Source organism: Spermophilus citellus, assembly GCF_964194105.1.
Source record: "Spermophilus citellus genome assembly, chromosome: 6".
Classification (NCBI taxonomy): domain Eukaryota; kingdom Metazoa; phylum Chordata; class Mammalia; order Rodentia; family Sciuridae; genus Spermophilus; species Spermophilus citellus.
In genome coordinates, this window is record NC_138187.1 from 165,812,983 (window position 1) to 165,832,374 (window position 19,392).

The window sequence follows — 19,392 nt, forward strand, 5'->3', positions numbered from 1 at the left end:
ATTCTGGGGGCCTCTTGGGTGGGCCTCTATTTCTTGCAACTTGACTGAACCTTGCTGTCAGTGAACCCAAGTCAACCGCATGCAGGGTGTGGGCAGTGCAGGCCACGCGCAGTGTCTGTCCTACCCAGAGCTGGGCGCATCCTCAGGCACGCTGCCCCACGTGCTGCTGGCTGAGTCTCGCTGTGGGTCATGGACAAGGGTCACAGAAGGTCCACAGAGGAGCCTCTTCCCCAGTGCAGCCCCCGGCAGAGCGGTCACTTGGAAAAGTCTGTCCTGCACACTTCTGGGCTGATACATGCAGACAGGGACTACCAGGTGAAGGTCACGCCCATGCAGCCTGCACCCAGCTGGGGAAGAGCCTTTGTGTGAAGGGGGCCGTGGGGACACCAGGGGGCTGTGGTGAAGACTATAGCTTTTTGAGGTCGTTGGAATGTGAAGCAAGACTGTTCTTGGGCTACGGAATCTCAGCGTTCCTGAAACCTTAGTGAGCATCTTAGCAGCCTTCTGATTTCACAGAGAGTGAGGCCCAGAGGCTGAGGTCTCAGAGGACCTCTGACAGGAGGCACGCAGTGGGACCCTGCCTCCCCCTCAGGTCTTCCTCCTCACCTGAGGCCCACTGCTCTCCTGTGGCCTCTCTGGACAGTTAGCCCAGTCGCTCACCAACAGGTGGGGAGACGCACTGCCCGGAGCTTGGGATTCATTAAAGAAGTAGGTGCACGTTCCCTTGACACCTGGGGACCTGCCATGCTGGAGAGGGGTGCAGACACACTGCCCAGATCTGAGGCGAAGCCTTAATGTCTCTGGAATGGCTGCACATCAGCTTTCAGGGTGCAGCTACCAGTCTAGCCTTCTCACAAAATAAAAATCTGCTGTGCTCATAAACATGAATTTATTTCATAAAAGCTGACAAAGACGCGTTCAAGGTGGAAGTCGTGGCCGTGAGGAAGGCTGGTTGAGCCGAGTCCTGGGAACACGTCATGCTTCACATTTCATCTCTCACACTGCGAGTGCCTCGAGCTGGCTCTCTCAGAGACGGCTGGGTCTGATTGAGTGGTCACCTGTAGGGTCTTTTCCCATTGAGCAAAAGCCTGCAAATTGGGCGTGGAGGGTTTGCCCCAGGCAAGGTGGTGTCCTAAGTGCTCACAGATCACACTTGTGCCCAGTCTACACCACCTTTGCCCCCCACGAGTCTGTGTCACTGATCTCGTTTGCTTTGGCATGGAGGGAGAAACAGGGCCATGAACGCTGTGGCGTAACGGCAGACACACGGCACTGTGCTGAGAGAGAGAGACCTCTCCACGTGGAGGACAGGGAGCGCAGCACCAGAGGCCAGGTGCTGGGGACGTCCGGGTGCGTGTGTCCTCGCAGTTACCCATGGGCCATGCACACTCTCGGATGCCTAGGCATCAGGGAGGTGCAGGTCTGTATCGGGGAGGGGGCAGAACTGAAATTTAAATTCGGGGGTGTGTTTTCAAGTCCGTGACGTCTTCTGACGGGAACGTCGTCCTGCCCTTCCTTTGAGGGATTCTGCAGGCCCAGCACTTGGAATTCCACTGATCCACGGGGACAGGACGGACAGATGACTTAGCAGGAGAATTGCACACAGCTGTCGTGGCTCTTGGGTGAAGAAGTCCCCACTGGGGACAGTGGAAGGGGGGCTCTGCCCTCAGGACTGTGGGCTGCTTGGGCAGGGAGATGAGCTCACCAGAGTCATGGGCCACTGGGCTTATGTGACAATAGGTGACAAGGAATTCCCCCAGGGCAAGAAAGCACAGCTCCCTGTGAGGTCATCCCTTCCCCAGGGAGAAGGCCCCTGCAGAACAAGCCATGCCAGAGAGATCTTCATGAGATCAGCTAATTTCATCTGAGCTGGAGATGGTTCTGGGCTGCTGGGCGCTGACCCGCTCTGGCTCCTCCGTGAGACTTGCTGGGAAGCAGCCTGTCATCAGTGAGACCCACCGCGTGGTCCCCATCACAGAGCCCTGGTGACCAGCAGCCTGGAGGTCTCCACTGTGACCTAGACCTACCATTTTGGGGACCGAGATGAGCAGCAAATGCTCCAAAGGGGAGTGTTTCGGATGAAAGAAAGGAAAGTATGGAGTGCTTTTTCAGTTCCCCACTCCAGGAAGACACATTCTGAAATCAAGGGCCAGCCACTGGGGCTTCCTGTCCCCTCTCCTCCGTGGGTGGTCTCCGTGAGTTGGTTGAATGGCATTTAAACCCAGCAGTCGTAAACCACTGGCAGCTAGTCTGGACACCCCGTAAGCTTGGTCTAACATCTCCTCGTGAAGCGGCCACTGAGAAGCGGGCCACCATGGTGGAGGGCTGGCCCTCTGCTTCCCCTCTTTGTGTCCTAAATCTGTCACCTCACATGCCAGGATGACGTGCCATGGCCCCAGCCTCTTGTTGGTAGAAGCCACCCGGCCCTTGTTTTACATGCTCCACGTTGTCTTCCCGTGTCTGGTGTGCACAGCGAGGCCATCAATCAATGCCAACCCCGTCAGCACCGTGTTTACCTCCGTCTCAGATGTGACCAGTGTGGCTGGAGGGAGCCCCCAGAACGTGGCGAGCTGAGCGGCCAGGCCCGAGCAGCGGCACCCCCGGGGGAGCCAGCTCCTCCCCAGACTGCGACTGCCCAGGTGGCCGTCCTCAGCTATGTCTGGCCGTAGTTTCTAGGCAGAGCTCAGGTGAGAATCCCCCACTCCACTCGGGCCCCACCGTGGTCATGAGAAGACTTAGAGATCTGAACCAGGCCACACTGAGGTCACAGCAGACTCAGCCCCTGAGAAGTTGGGGTGAGGCTGGATCTCTCAGCCTCAGGAGAGCGGAGCTGGGTAACACACAGGGAGGAGAAGATGAAGCTGGATCAGGATCCGGGTCTCCCTAAGTGCACAGACCCCGAGGCTATTCCTGGCTTCCTGTCTGAACAATGGCGCTAAAGCCTGCTGGGTTTGTTACCTGCCAAGGTCCCCCTCCACCCTTCTACCTGCAGGTGGCTGGGAGCTCAGTGACTTAGAGGAAGTGCTTGTCCACCATCTTGAGTTCTTTCTAAAGCCCTGGAAGAGAGAAGGAATTTCCTTCTTTTCATTGTTCACAAAATGTCTACAAAGGAGCTGGCTGAGCTCCAGTGGGGAATCCAGAGTCCACCACGCGTCAGATGCAGGCCTTTCTTACAGATGTGCTACCTGTGGAGCCCCCTGGGGTGTGGCTCAGGTCCTTTAGGCAGGGTCCTGCACCGTGATGTCACACATCCCCTTCTCAATTCCACCCCCCACCGTGTCTTCTGCCCAAGCCCCTGAGAAACGAGCAAGCTGGACTTCAGACCTACGTCCCAGAGACGGGTCCCTCATCACAGCACCAGCTCTGATCTGGCGGGTGCCTCGCTACCTGGAGTCTTCTCACCAGGTAGAGCTGGGAGAATGTGGGGCTGTTCCTCCCGTCCTCTCCCGAGCTTCCTATGGCCTTCCCGACTGGCCCGTGCTGTGCTCCCATTCCTTCACGTTGGCTGTGAAGCATCCTTGTTCTTGAACTGAACACAGCCAGAAATTCATGGCAGAGCCGGAAGGAGAGCTCAGTGGAAGTTGCCAGCTGCTAAGGAAGGCAAGTGGAGAGGTCACCCAGGATCCCCCTCCAGTGCACTCTGCAGAGCCGGGAGGACCCAGTGTCCAGGGAGCCGTGCAGGTCAGCAGGGGTATCCACGCAGAGCAGCCCAGCAACCTAGGCCTCAGTTTGAATTGGTGCTCTGGTTGGTTCAGCCTCAAAGCCCAGACATGGACCTCTGTTCTGGGCACCGAAACCGGGTTCGTAGATGACGGAGGGGACCGCGGGTCTGGAGGATGCGTCTGGAAGGTCATCTTCCTGGGAATAATCCAGACAGGAAACGTCCCGGGGATGAATGTCAGAGCATGATGAGAGCTTTCCTTCTCCAGGTCGCGCTACAGATCTAAACAGACGAGAGAAGGTGAGGTGGGGACCGGGCACCTTCCCCTGAGGCAGGAAGTGCGCCCTCCTGAAGGTGAGAGAAAGAAGGGGTGCCCTGCCCCCCCCCCGCCCCGGCAGCGCTAATTCTCCGCTGAGGATCCACTTAGCGCTGTTCCAGAATGGCGGGGGCGCTGTAGGGTAATAAAGGAAGCGCAAAGTGGAACCCCTGCCCTCAAAGAACTCATGCCTTAATTGGAGGGAGAAGGAATAATAAGAGGCAGTTTAGAAGAAAGGCTGAATCATGTTGCAAACTACAAGAACTGCAAGAAAGAGGCAGGCTGCCGGCGAGACCCGTCAGTGAGAGAGGCCTTCCTGAGGCGACCGAGCTTGGAGCCCGGCCTGAAAGATGAGTTAAATATGGTCAAGATGACCCTCACGGCAATTAATTCTGTGAATTAATTAATTTTGATGGTTGAGAATGTGACCTAGGATACACACTATTGCCAGTATTCTCTTTAATTACAAAGAGAAGGAATTAACCTGCACCACGCGGGCGTTTCCAACGCAGACCACCTTCCAGACGATTGATAGGCACGCCACGCAGGCGGTGAGGTCTCTGCTGATTGGCCTCATTTCTCCTCCCCACCTCTTTCCTGTACGCCCTGTAACCTTCTGCAGTTTCTGAACTGTAACTCCACAGTAATCTATTTTGTACCACGTGCAAACCTCCGGGTCTTAGTTTAAGATGGACCTGAGGACTCAGACCAAGCACCTCCTTCAGAAACCTTGTGATCCAGAAGTGAGCACCCAGCCAGCAGCACCCTGTGTCCTTCAGCCGGGCAGTCACCTGTCTTCTCGCGACAGCCCAGCAGCCAGGCCCTGGTCTGTACCTGGTGCAGGGGACACTGCGGCCACCTCCTTTACGTCTCTGCATGTGTCCTGGACGTGCTCCTCTGCCATCACTGGTGTCACCCTGAGTCAGTGACAAGTGGCAAGAGAGCAATCCCTCCCCCCTCATCCCCTTCACCTCCCCTCCACGTCCACGCGCCGTGACTCAGGAGGGCGAGGGCTGACCTCTCATGTGTGGCGCTCTCAGCTCACACTGCGGCACATTTTCAAGTCCCTTTTCCTGTTCAATTGACTTTCCAGTTCCATGAGACAGACAAGGAGGCCAAGGGAGCCGGGGACCATGAGAACCAACTTCCCACCCGCAGGGCCCACCCGCAGGGCCCACCCACAGGAATGCTCTCTTCTCTGTAAGAATATGAAGAGATGCTTTGAAAAATGCTATTTTCAGCGTTTTATAAGTGCGTTAAGAAATGCTTGTTTTTTAAAAAGAAAAGTCATAATGAATAATTGTAAAAAGTGTGTAAAGCACATACAAACCTACACACACTACATTTAGAAAGGAAGAATATAAATAAAAATTCTGAAGCTTTGAGAGATTAAGACTTGTCCAAGTGGGGCATTGGTGGTGCTCGTCTGTAATCCCAGCTACTAGGGAGGCTGAGGTAGGAGGATTGCAGGTTGGAAGCCAGCCTCAGCAGCTTAGTGAGGCCCTCAGCAACTTAGCAAGATCCTGTCTCAAAACAGAAAAATAAGGGGGCTGGGGATGTAGCTCAATGATTGAGGAGTTCAATCTCTTTTACCAAAAAAAGGGGGGACTTGTCCAAGGTCACATTCCTCAATAAATGCCAAGACTGGGCTCAAGCCTGGCTGCCTGAGGCCGAATCCCAGGTCTGGGGCAGTCCAGGTCCTCAGGGCCCTGGGTGTGCGGGAGGTATATAATTTTATCAATACCATACAAAGGTTAATGGGACTGGCTCCCTGCAGCTCCATCAGAGTGGACGCAGGCTTTATGGCAACCTTTAAACAAGTGACCTGGCTCTGCTTCATGCTGATCATTAACGCAGATGATCTCACGCCAGAGATTTACTATAACGGAGAGCACTGGCACCGCTCTCCGCCATCAAGTGCCGAAACTGGCACTCCATAAAGTGGGGGGAGGCCTTGGTCAGCAGGCAGGGAGCACAGACCCCACCAGAGGTACCACCCATGACTCCCAGCCCATGTGCAGGGGTCTGCCTGCCCCCCGGCCGTAGGTATCCCTGGCCTGGTTCTGCTGGACAGAGGTCTGCCTGGGGCCCACCCCTTCCGCAGCTGAAGGACGTCGCTCTGGGGGCTTTCAGGAAGCATGATCCCAATGCTCCAGATTCAAGGAGACGAGGAGAAGGAAGAGTGAGGCTCCCTTTCTGAGCACGGCTTCAGAGTTCACTTGTAAGTGGTCACTGTCACGATGCCACCAAGGGACCACACGGGAACAGCCGGGGAAGACAGCCTGCCAGATGGACCCACGCCGGGCAGCACGGCTGACTCAGTCAGCACTGGTCACTGCCCTTGACTTCCGAGACACAGAGTCTCCCCCAGGACTGGGGCAAAGGGCACACAGGCACCTCGTGCCCCCACACCAAGCCCCAGCAGGAAGATGTCCACCTGGCTCACGGGTCCACAGGCTGACAGGAGCAGTGGGCGTCCTGGCCTCCTACAAGGAGAGTAAGCACTGGTTTTTACTAGTACGAAAGCAAAAAGTGCCCCAAACGGCAATAAGGCTCTATTTTTGGACTCATCTGAGTACCTCTGGTGCAGAGTCTTGGGGAAAACATTCACTTTTTTAAACGATGATTTTACACCAAATGAACATGGCAGAGGTTTCGTTCCATTCTACACCAGAAGGCTTCAGACAGCATCATCAAGTTCCAGAACACCAGAGGTCAGATCATGAAACCACAGTGCTTGAGGTCCACCCACACGACCGACCGAAAGAAAGAAGATCAAAATACTTTAGATGCTGCAGGGAGAGTGTGAAGAATGTCTGAATTCTCGCTCACAGGTCCCCCGGGGCCAGGGAGTGCGAGGGTTCGCTCAGAACAGAGGTGGCCTCGGGATTAGAAGAGGGAAGTTCAGCTGAAGAAGGGAAGAGGGTCTCTAACAGGACAGGGAGAGCCCCTGGCTGAGCAAGAGCAGCCACCGGCCGCTGCTCCAAGGTGCCAGGAGGGCCCTGGGGCTGGACCACACCCCCGCTGAAGAGGGCATGGCCAGCACTCTGGGTGGCAGGGAAGTCCCCCTGGATCCTGCTGGGAAGCTGCCCACTGCGGGCCAGGGAAGGCATTCCAGGGGTGTCCTTGGAGGCATCCCCCATTAAGTCATCTGAGGTGGTGGTCGGCGGCAGGTGAGGGCCACTGGGTGCCTTTGGCCACCTCACGTGGCAGGAAGCAGGTGTCTGAGAAGTTGTGCACCCCGTGGTGCTCAGCACGGGGCGCTGTGCACTGGTCAGCCGGGCACTGGGGACAGTACCCTCTCTGCAAGAGCCTGCCAGGGCACACAGGAAACTAGCCAAGCCCTTCCCTGGGTACCGCCCTCCTCTCTCTGCTGATGAGGTTCATTGCCAATTAGCACAGAGAGATTTAAAGGCCCAGACCCACTTTTACAGACTCAGTAATAAAAGGTGAATTTGGAGCTGAACAGTAATAAATCGATGGCGGCTGCAGCGTTCATCCTTCCTCTTGATCACCTGAGAGCCAGTGCAGGCACAGCGCCATCACACCTCAGCAATCTAATATATATCCCCCCAGTAGGGACACCTTCGTCCTGGTCACAACTCGGGCTTCGGGGAGATCGCGCTGTGCAGGCTTCCGGGACCTCTCTCCTTCACGCCTCCCAGGGTAACACCGGCTCCCAGCAGCCTGCCTGTCCTTCCTCGAGGATTTGTTCTTCCGTGTTTGTGTGTGTTTTCATGACTTTGAAAGACGTGAGCAATCATAGGCCTTCGCTGTGCAGAAAGCCGCCAGCTGCATGCTCCTGCAGACCCAGGCCAGGGGCACCAGGCGTGGTCTCCAGGGGAAGGCTGGCCTGTTCTCCTGACTCGCGGGGCAGGTGCCCGGGAATCCCCTCCCCCCATGGGAGACGTTGGCTTATCGCCTGCTGCCAGGACTGCCCACCCCAGGAACGGTCTCAGCTTTCCTTCCGAGTATGCACGGTGTGGTCAGCGCCGGCACCGCGTGGTGTCCTTCTCCCTAAACGCGGGCCACCGTCACAGGGAGCAGTGGCCTTCTCTCCAACTCAGTGCCCTTGTCCTTTCTTCTTCAACGGGGTCCACAGGAGAGACTGTTCTCTTTCCCTCCCTGCCTGGCTCTGCCCCTGAGGACTGGACCTGCTCCTGCCCTGGACGGTCTCCTCCTCCTCGGGAAGCCTGCACCTTGGGCCGGGTGCCGCGAGGCCCCCGTGCTGCAGACTTGGCAGGTCACGCCGTGGTCTTCTCTCAGCCACCTCCCAATTGCCCGTCGGTGGGCACGACTGGCACCGACTCTGGTATCAATCACTTTTCCTTCTGAGCTGCCACAGCAGGCCCTGAAGGAGGCCCACCTGCGCTCACCAGGGGCAATGCTCACCCAAGCCGCGGGTTCCGAGTGGCCAGGCCAGGGCATTCTGAACTGTCCCCTTGCAGCTGAGATCTGCACTGTCCTCCCTGCACCCTGGGCTCTGGACAGGGCCTCCTGGGGTCGCCCTTTGCTGCCCTGCCTTCCCTTTACTGTCCCTCGTCCCCTCTTTAGTTTCTCAGGGTGTGGTGTGTGGTGTCCTATGACTTGCTGTCTTGGGAACGTCCTCGTCCTCTTTCAATAAGGAAACTCCTTCCTGGTGTCCACTGCCCCACGGGTGTGCTTGCTTCTAGTGCAGAGTGCCCAGTGTACCAGGCTTGGCAAGAAGGCTGGAGGGGGAGGGTCAGCCTGCATTACTGACGACTCAGGAGGTGACAGGGACAGAGAGGGAGGGAGAGGGAGAGGGAGGGAGAGGGAGACAGGGAGAGGGAGAGGGAGAGAGAGGGAGAGGGAGAGGGAGGGAGAGGGAGACAGAGAGAGGGAGAGGGAGAGGGAGACAGAGATGGAGAGAGGGACAGAGAGGGAGGGAGAGAGAGAGGAGGAGAGAGAGGGAGAGGGACAGAGAGGGAGGGAGAGAGGGAGAGGGAGGGAGAGGGAGACAGGGATGGAGAGAGGGAGAGGGAGAGGGAGGGAGAGGGAGAGGGAGGGAGAGGGAGACAGGGATGGAGAGAGGGAGAGGGAGAGGGAGACAGGGATGGAGAGAGGGAGAGAGAGGGAGGGAGAGAGAGAGGAGGAGAGAGAGGGAGAGGGACAGAGAGGGAGGGAGAGAGGGAGAGGGAGGGAGAGGGAGACAGGGAGAGGGAGAGGGAGAGAGAGGGAGAGGGAGACAGGGATGGAGAGAGGGAGAGGAGGAGAGAGAGGGAGAGGGACAGAGAGGGAGGGAGAGAGGGAGAGGGAGGGAGAAGGAAAGTGAGAGGGAGAGGGAGAGGGTGGGAGAGGGAGACAGAGAGAGGGAGAGGGAGGGAGAGGGAGACAGGGATGGAGAGAGGGAGAGGAGGAGAGAGAGGGAGAGGGAGACAGGGATGGAGAGAGGGAGAGGAGGAGAGAGAGGGAGAGGGACAGAGAGGGAGGGAGAGAGGGAGAGGGAGGGAGAGGGAGACAGGGAGAGGGAGAGGGACAGAGAGGGAGAGGGAGACAGGGATGGAGAGAGGGAGAGGAGGAGAGAGAGGGAGAGGGACAGAGAGGGAGGGAGAGAGGGAGAGGGAGGGAGAGGGAGACAGGGAGAGGGAGAGGGACAGAGAGGGAGAGGGAGACAGGGATGGAGAGAGGGAGAGGAGGAGAGAGAGGGAGAGGGACAGAGAGGGAGGGAGAGAGGGAGAGGGAGGGAGAGGGAGACAGGGAGAGGGAGAGGGAGAGAGAGGGAGAGGGAGACAGGGATGGAGAGAGGGAGAGGGAGAGGGAGAGTGAGGGAGAGGGAGAGTGAGGGAGAAGGAGAGGGAGAGTGAGAGGGAGAGGGAGAGAGAGGGAGAGGGAGGGAGAGGGAGACAGGGATGGAGAGAGGGAGAGAGAGGGAGAGGGAGAGAGAGGGAGAGGGAGAGGGAGAGGGAGAGGGAGAGAGGGAGAGGGAGAGGGAGAGAGGGAGAGGGAGAGGGAGAGAGGGAGAGGGAGAGGGAGACAGGGAGAGGGAGAGGGAGAGAGAGGGAGAGGGAGACAGGGATGGAGAGAGGGAGAGGGAGAGGGAGAGTGAGGGAGAGGGAGAGTGAGAGGGAGAGGGAGAGAGAGGGAGAGGGAGGGAGAGGGAGACAGGGATGGAGAGAGGGAGAGAGAGGGAGAGGGAGAGAGAGGGAGAGGGAGAGGGAGAGGGAGAGGGAGAGAGGGAGAGGGAGAGGGAGAGAGGGAGAGGGAGAGGGAGAGAGGGAGAGGGAGAGGGAGACAGGGAGAGGGAGAGGGAGAGAGAGGGAGAGGGGGAGAGAGGGAGAGGGGGAGAGAGGGAGAGGGGGAGAGAGGGAGAGGGAGAGAGAGAGACGAAGAGAGGGAAAGGGAGAGGGGGGGAGAGGGGGAGGAAGACAAGAAGGGAGAGAGAGAAAGAGGGGAGGGAGACTGGAGGGAGGGAGAGAGTGAGGGAGGGAGGGAGAGAGAGGGAGGGAGGGAGAGAGGGAGGGAGGGAATGAGAGACCCAAGTTCACCGAGTTACTACCATGGCCCTCTCCAGAGATGGGCAGTGAAGCAGGGGTCCCAGCACACCACCCTGGGGACAGAAGTGCTGAGCCCATGCCTGTCCACAGCACTGGGCAGTTCTCTCGGCTGCCGCCACCAGGTGCTTCACCAGCATCATTTCATCCCAGGACACATGATGTAGAGATCAGTGTACCATCGTGCAGACAAGGAAACCCAATTTCCAAGAAGATGGATACTTGAACCAAGCAGCAGAGCTGAGGAGCTCTGGGTCTGGAAGCCGAGGATCCATCTTACTTCAGAAGCGACCGCAGAGAAAGGCAACCATCTTTCTCAGCACAGGACTGAAGTGGAGGTCGGGGAGCTCTGGTTTTCATCTTGCATTCACAGATGTCCCTGGGTCCTTCAGTTCCAGGAGGTCCAGTCTCTGCCCTGACGGACCCTCTAAAGCAGAAGCGCAGGCTCAGGTATGTGCAGGCTCAGGTATGCGAAGTCCTGGAGTCCAGAGTCGTGACACCTTCTTGGCTGAGCAGTGAGAAAGCAAGACCACGGCCTTCTTGGTGGGGTCATGCAGCTTTGAAACATGTTCTAAATGTGGATCTCTGAATAAAACCCAGCTTTTGATGGTTCATTTGGAACTGGAAGGAGTGGTCCATTATGGAGGAGGCCGTCTCTGGCTGGGATGGCGACGTGTGGGGATCCTGATAAATGGGTTCTGCGTGGCTCTGAAGAACCAGGTTCCAGGACCTGGAGTGAGGATGTTGCAGAGCGGGATTGTTGGGATAGGCAAGGTCAAGGTCAACGTGGACCAGGCCGGACAGTGCCTGGCCAAGCCCTGGTGGCCCTGTTTATGTGACAAGCCAGGCTGAAAGTCGTTCAGCTTGTCCCTCCTTTGCATGTCTGCCCGTGATTCAGAAGGATCTGAGCAGAACTTGCCGAAGGTCAAGTGTGAATGATCCGGTTTGGGTTTATTCTAGCTGCCCAGGCTGGTCAGTCCCAGTGCTCTCAGCCCGCTGCCCTCTGTGATTTAGCTCAGCTGCCGTGAAGCCACCGTGCTCCTTGCCAACAGTCACGCTGGGTGCCGATGCGCAGAGCTCTCAGGAGCTGGAGCTTTGGTTGGGAAAGAGTAAACACTTGATGATCCTCAGAGCAGCTTCTCTGTGTCCACCCAAAGGGGTGCAGGCCACTAAAGGCCCCTGGAGTGAACAGCAAGCCACAGCTGTACAGGCTCCACCAAGTACCGCCCACAGTGGCTCAGGGGGAGAGTGGAGGTCGGTTGTACCAGCCCGAAGGCCTGGACTGAGTTGAATTGGTAAGTGGTGTCCCCTGAAGGGGACGTGCCAGGGGGGTTCTAAGCACAGAGAGCAGGGTCCTTCCCTCCGCCCACTCTCCTCACAGACACCCCTGTACCTGGCTGTGGCTGGAACCCAGGTGGGGCGGGAAGCCTTGGCAATCGCCACAGTAACTCAGGCTGAACCAAATGTCATGCACCTCTCCAGGCATTTGGAAGTTAGTTAATATCTGGGTGCAGACTCTTTAATGTCCTCATTTCTTTGTTAAGAGTTTTTCTTTCAACTCCTTATGTAAGCTCAAAAAATAAAGGCAGGGAGCTTATTGAGAATACCAGCTGGCATTGAGAACAGGGTGACGCTAAGCCCCAGAAGTGCCAAGTGCCAGCCACCACCCACGTAGACCAAGGAGGGGGGACTGCAAGCTGGCTCTGGGGCACCAGCTGCCCCCATCCTTGGTGCCACTTCCGTCACCCCCATCTTCCTCGCAAAGCCACCAGGGACTGTGTGCTTTCTGCCCATAGATATCATGGTGGCTCCAACATGGGACTTTAGAGTCAGTGTTGTTTTGCTGCTCAAGGCTCTGTGATTCCAAACGTGTCACCATGTCACCAGTGGAACCTGCATGCCCACCAGTAGCCACATTAAACCAAAACGAAACAGTAATTTGCCATTTTGCCTGTTAAACTTGAAAATAGGTTTTTGAAAGAGTACTCACTCCTGGACAGTTTGAAGACACACTGTAGTGCTTTGCTATTTGTAAGGAAATTGATAAAGTCTTTTGGAAATGAAATTGCATACACTAACACACACACTGGATAGTAAGTTCATTTATAGTTATATTTTTTCATTAACTAAAACATGAGAAGTATGTTAACTGGTGCATTATTTCATAGTTACTGATAAAAAAGTAGCGCAGGAGCCCACCAGTGAGAGTGTCACCCAGCTGTGTGGGTAGGTTGCTATCTTGTGGATCCTTACATTGGTAGTAATAGGGTTTAGGCAGGACTGAAGGAGACAAGCTCACAGAGTGAGGTGGCACTAAGGTAACCTGAGAATCTGGATACCAGTATGACTGCGTCCTCTCATGAGACATGTCAGAGTGCCGTCAGTGTATTATGTAAGGAATAGGTCAACTGTCACTCAAAGATGCCACTGCTCCAGCCCGGTGTCTGGGGGAACTTCCATGTGATGCGGGGTCTCAGGACCCACCATCTGCAGGACCTTGGGCTACTGGCTGGCTACTCACAGGATGGGAAGCCACGCCTGCGTCATGGCAGCTCTGCCTGGATTCCACAGACCGCCCAGGTGTGGGGGCACCCTGTGCGGAAGGCAGACTCGCTGGCCGGAGGCTGCTTCGTTGCACCAACAAATGCAGACGGGAAGTTTTCTTGGAAAACTGGCTGCAGCTGCTGCAGTTGTGACTGTGATCAAGTGCCCAGTCTCTGGGGTACCAGGAGACTCCCCCAAGGGAGAGAGGGGGGGATGGGGAGAGCCTTTCCTGGAGTCGACTGCTTCTGCAGCTCAGGACAGTCACCTGAAGCCCCCAGCACTTCCTCCCACTGTGCAGGCTTGGAGGACGATGACAGCCTCTCCTTCCCTACCTGTGAGAGGCTCTGGAGGGACATCTGAAAAGCCAGCAGCCGTGGTGCCACTACACGACTCACCCTCCCTTTCTAAAGGTTTTCGAATGTTGAGATTAGGCGCCTTTAATCACAAATAATAATTTTTAAGTGTGTGAATATAGGCTATTCAAAGAATTTTGAAATTGATTGTGTCTGGTCAAGAGTTGGTGCTTAGTAGGAGACTGACGTTCTTTTCAGTGCATAACACACCTGTCTGAGATGGGGACCTTGCAAGGCAGCAGGTTGCCGTCTGTAAATTCTGCATAAATGCTGGCGGCAGAAGTCATGAGTCACAGGTGCCTCACATACTCAGAAGGATGGGGCTCTCAGCAACAGGTGACGTCCTCACTTCTCTGCTTACTTGGTAGAAGAGAAAGCGGAGGATCAGAGAGGGTGCTGACCCTGTGGGCTGCCTGTGGTGTAGGGGTCAGGGAGTGTGCAGCCGGGGCTCCGAGAAGCACTGTCACGGCTGAAGGGCAGCTCCTGGATACACCGGGACACAGGGTGGGGGAAAGCAGGCCACGTCGAGGGCTGGGCAGGTGGAAGGGACACAGGCTCACCTCTCCATTATGAATCCTGTTCCCAGTGGACAAAGTTTCTAAAGACTTCCTAAATGACAACAGGAAGTCAAATGCGACGTTCAAGCAAGCACACCAGCCGAGCAATTGAGGATGCGCTTTCATTCATTTGGTAACACGGGGAACATTCTGGACAGGAGGACACAAAGGAAGAGGACTGCCTCCTCCACCCAGGGCTCAGGGAACACGGGGAAGGAAGTGCACCTGCCACACACAGCTAGGAGCTGGGAGGGGCACCTACGCGTGCTGCACGAGAGGGGCGAACCGGGAGACCCCCCAACGCAAGGGGAGTGTCCTTTCCAGGTTTGGGGAGAGTGGCTCACCAGTACTGCCTGAATGTGCCAGGACGTGTCCAGAACCTTCCACACGCCCACTCCTGACGTGGCGCTGGGTGCTCTTCAGGAAGGACGGGTACAGCAGGTGCTGCTGAGGCCCTGGGGACACACCCTGGGAGCAGCGAGTCCCCGTCCCCCGGAGCCCAGGGGACACTCTGCTCAGGAGCAGCAAGCCCCCTGCTTGACCAATGATTCTTTGAGAGCCGTCTCACGTTTATCAGAAACGACCATCTCTGGTGCTTTGGGTTCTGAAGCACAGGCGTGTTCCTGGTGGTGACTAGCTGACCGCTGGAACACTGGCCTCGGCTGCCCCTCTGTATCTCCTGCCTTTTTCCTGTCAAATGTCAAATCAACCTTCTGAAACTCCAAATTTCACAGTGGCTCCCAAGGATAGGAAGGCCTGTGGAGTGTGTGTGTGTGTGTGTGTGTGTGTGTGTGCGCAGTGTTTTTCTGGCTAATATATCAGGATCTGTGTAAGCCCTGGCTCTGAGCTCAAATGTCACCCTGCCAGAATTCATTACATCCTGCTTATTGATGAATTAAATGTATTTATGCAGAACAGGCTTTGTGAGCTGGAATAAAACATAACGTTATGAGAGGCGCCCTCCAGACAGGGTGGCCTGTCCTGCTGGGCATCAGGAAAGCAGTGCCAGCCTTCCATCAGGCCACAGGGTGGGCACGCAGATGACACCGAAATTCCGCTGCTCAGGTAGAAAAGTCTAAGGTATCACAGAGGTGCTGGAGCTGGGCGTGGGACAGACTGTAAGATCATAAGTGTCTCTCACGTGACGCGTCCTGCCCTGCACACACACGCACACACCCGCACGCACACACACAAACACACACATAAACACACAAACACCCAAACACACACATAAACAACAAACACACACACAAACACACACACACAAACACACACACAAACACATACACACAAAAACACACACAAAACACACACACAAACACACAAACACACACATAAACAACACACACACACATAAACACACACACACAAACACACACAAACACACAAACACACACACAAACACATACACACACAAAAACACACACATAAACACACAAACACCCAAACACACACATAAACACACAAACACCCAAACACACACATAAACACACAAACACCCAAACACACACATAAACAACAGACACACACATAAACACACACACACACACACACAAACACCCAAATACACACATAAACAACAAACACACACATAAACACACACAAACACACAAACACCCAAACACACACATAAACAACAAACACACACACAAACACACACACAAACACACACACAAACACATACACACAAAAACACACACAAAACACACACACAAACACACAAACACACACATAAACAACACACACACACATAAACACACACACACAAACACACACACAAACACACAAACACACACACAAACACATACACACACAAAAACACACACATAAACACACAAACACCCAAACACACACATAAACACACAAACACCCAAACACACACATAAACACACAAACACCCAAACACACACATAAACAACAGACACACACATAAACACACACACACACACACAAACACCCAAATACACACATAAACAACAAACACACACATAAACACACACAAACACGCACATAAACAACAGACACACACATAAACAACAAACACACACATAAACACACACAAACACGCACATAAACAACAAACACGCACATAAACAACAAACACACACATAAACAACACACACACACATAAACACACACACACAAACACACACACAAACACATACACAAACACCCAAATACACACATAAACAACAAACACACACATAAACACACACAGACAAACACACACACAAACACATACACACACAAAACACACACACAAACACACAAACACACACATAAACAACAGACACACACATAAACACACACACACAAACACACACACAAACACACACAAAACACACACAAACACACAAACACACACATAAACAACAGACACACACACAAACACACACACAAACACCCAAATACACACATAAACAACAAACACACACATAAACACACACATAAACACACACAAACACGCACATAAACAACAAACACACACATAAACAACAAACACACACACACACACACATAAACAACAAACACACACATAAACACACACACACAAACACACACACAAACACATACACACACAAAAACACACACAAAACACACACACAAACACACACATAAACAACAGACACACACACAAACACACACACAAACACCCAAATACACACATAAACAACAAACACACACATAAACAACAAACACACACACAAACACACACATAAACACACACAAACACGCACATAAACAACAAACACACACATAAACAACAAACACACACACACACACACATAAACAACAAACACACACACACACACATAAACAAACACACACATAAACACACACACATAAACAACAAACACACACATAAACACACACACACAAACACACACAAACACATACACACACAAAAACACACACAAAACACACACAAACACACAAACACACACATAAACAACAGACACACACATAAACACACACACACAAACACACACACACACAAACACAAAAACACACACAAACACACACATAAACACACACATAAACACACACACACACACATAAACAACAAACACACACATAAACACACACATAAACAACAAACACACACATAAACACACATACACAAACACACACACACACATAAACACACACACACACACACACACATAAACACACACAAACACACATAAACAACAAACACACACATAAACACACACAAACACCCAAATACACACATAAACAACAAACACACACATAAACACACACAAACACACACACACACACACACATAAACACACACACACACACACACACACACACTCCAAAGGTGGAGAGCTTTAAGGAAACCCTGAGGATTCAGCGGGGCTGACCCACTGACACCAGCCACTGGCTGGATGCTTCTGTCCCCTTCTCCAAGCCGGTGCCACCAGAACTTTGACCCTACCCTCCTGTGACGCCTTGGCTCTCCAGTGTGCTCCAGAGGCCATGTGCTAGAGGAGTGGAGCCAGCCTGGCGCTGTTAGGAGGGGGCAGTTGAGGCCACTGGGGTATGCCCTTTAAGGGGTGCTGGGACCCACCCCTGCCCCTTCTCTGCTTACTGGCCACCATGACATCCTGTGCCCCACACCCAGAGTGCAGGACCAAGCTATGGTAGACAGCCTCCAGAGCTGCAGGCAGCGAGACCGACCGTCTCCTCCTCTGAGCTTTGATCTCAGCCTTCTGCAGCAGCCCATCCTCAGTGCACAGTTGGGGACAGGGCACGAGGCCTGCCCTGCAGGGAGTTAAGCATGTCACAGAAAGGGGCACCACTGGGCCCGCAAGCCCTGGAGGCAGTGTTCCTGAGCATCAGGCTCCAGGCTGGGGTCCAGGCTGGGGTCCAGGCTCGTCCTGAGTGCAGATGGGCCACAGGACCGAGGCCCCAGTGCAGCTGCAGGAGGACCCCTGGGAGCGCTGGAGTCTGTCCCTGGTCCTGCAGCCCTTGTGTGGTGTGGGGAGAGTGCAGGGTCCTGAGGAGGCTGGAGAAAACTTACCAGAACAAGACCCTAGACGTCAGCGGGCCCAACCATGAGACAAAACTAAGGTCGGTGACAAACAGGCAGGTGACGAGAAATGAGGTAGGAGATGCCCGAGGTCGGGACTCGGCACCTTTGTCCTCCAGCAAGTGCAGAAATAAAACTGAAATGTGCTGTGCCTAAAATAACGCGAGGGACACGTTTGTTGCGTATGTGTTGTTGAGATCCGTGCACAAGCGTTGAAAGTTCCGTCCGACACGTGACACGTCCTGCCACCCCCCCCCCCAACACACACACACACAGTGGAGGGCGTTCATTCATTCTGGCTTTCCTACCTTCATGGAAATCAATGTCAAGAAATCCAACTTGATTTACTTAAATTCTCTCTAAAACCTGCTTTCCTCACCGCGGCGTGCGGCTGTCTGTGGCAGGCTATGCCCTGAACAGCAGAGCTGCCGCTGACTGAGGGCAGAGTGCTGGCTGTCCCTTCTGGCGGGTGGGAGGCGCCTAACCCTAACTTGACCCTTTTGGAGTACCAGGCAATGGCGGATGGCCGTGGTGCAGAGCCACAGACTGTGGGCTCCTGACGGCATGTGGGCGGCTTTCCTCCCTGATCGTGTAGGACTCTAACACGAGACTGCAGACTTGAGTTTGTCACTGAACATTGCGGTTTTCTCCTGGGCGCAGACTCACGAGTGACCTTGAGGTCACTCAGGCCTGATGTCCACCTCCTCCCACCAGTGAGACCTCCGAAGCTCCACGCCGCATGGGCCATCTGTCCTCCCTCTTTTGTTAGGTCAGCGAACAGGCTCTCACACATGTAGCCAGTCACCCCTGACGAGAGCTTGGCTAGGAAGCCACCAGGCCTTGGCCACTGCACTGGGCTGCCTCCACTAAAGGTGACCACAAGAGACCAGGAGAATGGACAGTCTCCCTGAACCACACGGAAGCCAAGCAGTGTTTCAGACGGGCGTCTGGATTCTTAGTCTGAGCAGGCTCTTCCGTCTGAAGGTGAGGGTGTCTCACCTGAGAGGCCTCAGTGGTAAAGGGGCCAGCTGACTGCGTGGCCTCTGGATGTCCTCCACCCAGATCTGCCCACCAAGGGGCAGATGGCAGGAGTGTGGTCAAGGCTGCTAAGAGCCAACCCGCCTTGCCTGGTCCTTGCCGTGCTGGGCACCTGATGGCACTGCCGGGGGCGGAAGCGGCCAGGCCTGTTGGAGCTGTGCGCAGAGGAGGCTGGCCTCCCTGTGTGCAGCCTCGCCCAAGGGGCGGTTCCCCTGCTCACTGCTGTGACCCTCCCTGCCCTCCTCTCTCCTCTGTCCTTGCTCCTGGAGTCTCAGTGAGGGATGCGGGGGCTACACCTTCCCGGGCTCTGAGCGAGTTTTAGTAAGAACTTTTCGCTCTCCAAGGAAATGGCCACTTTTGTTAATGGTTTCCAAG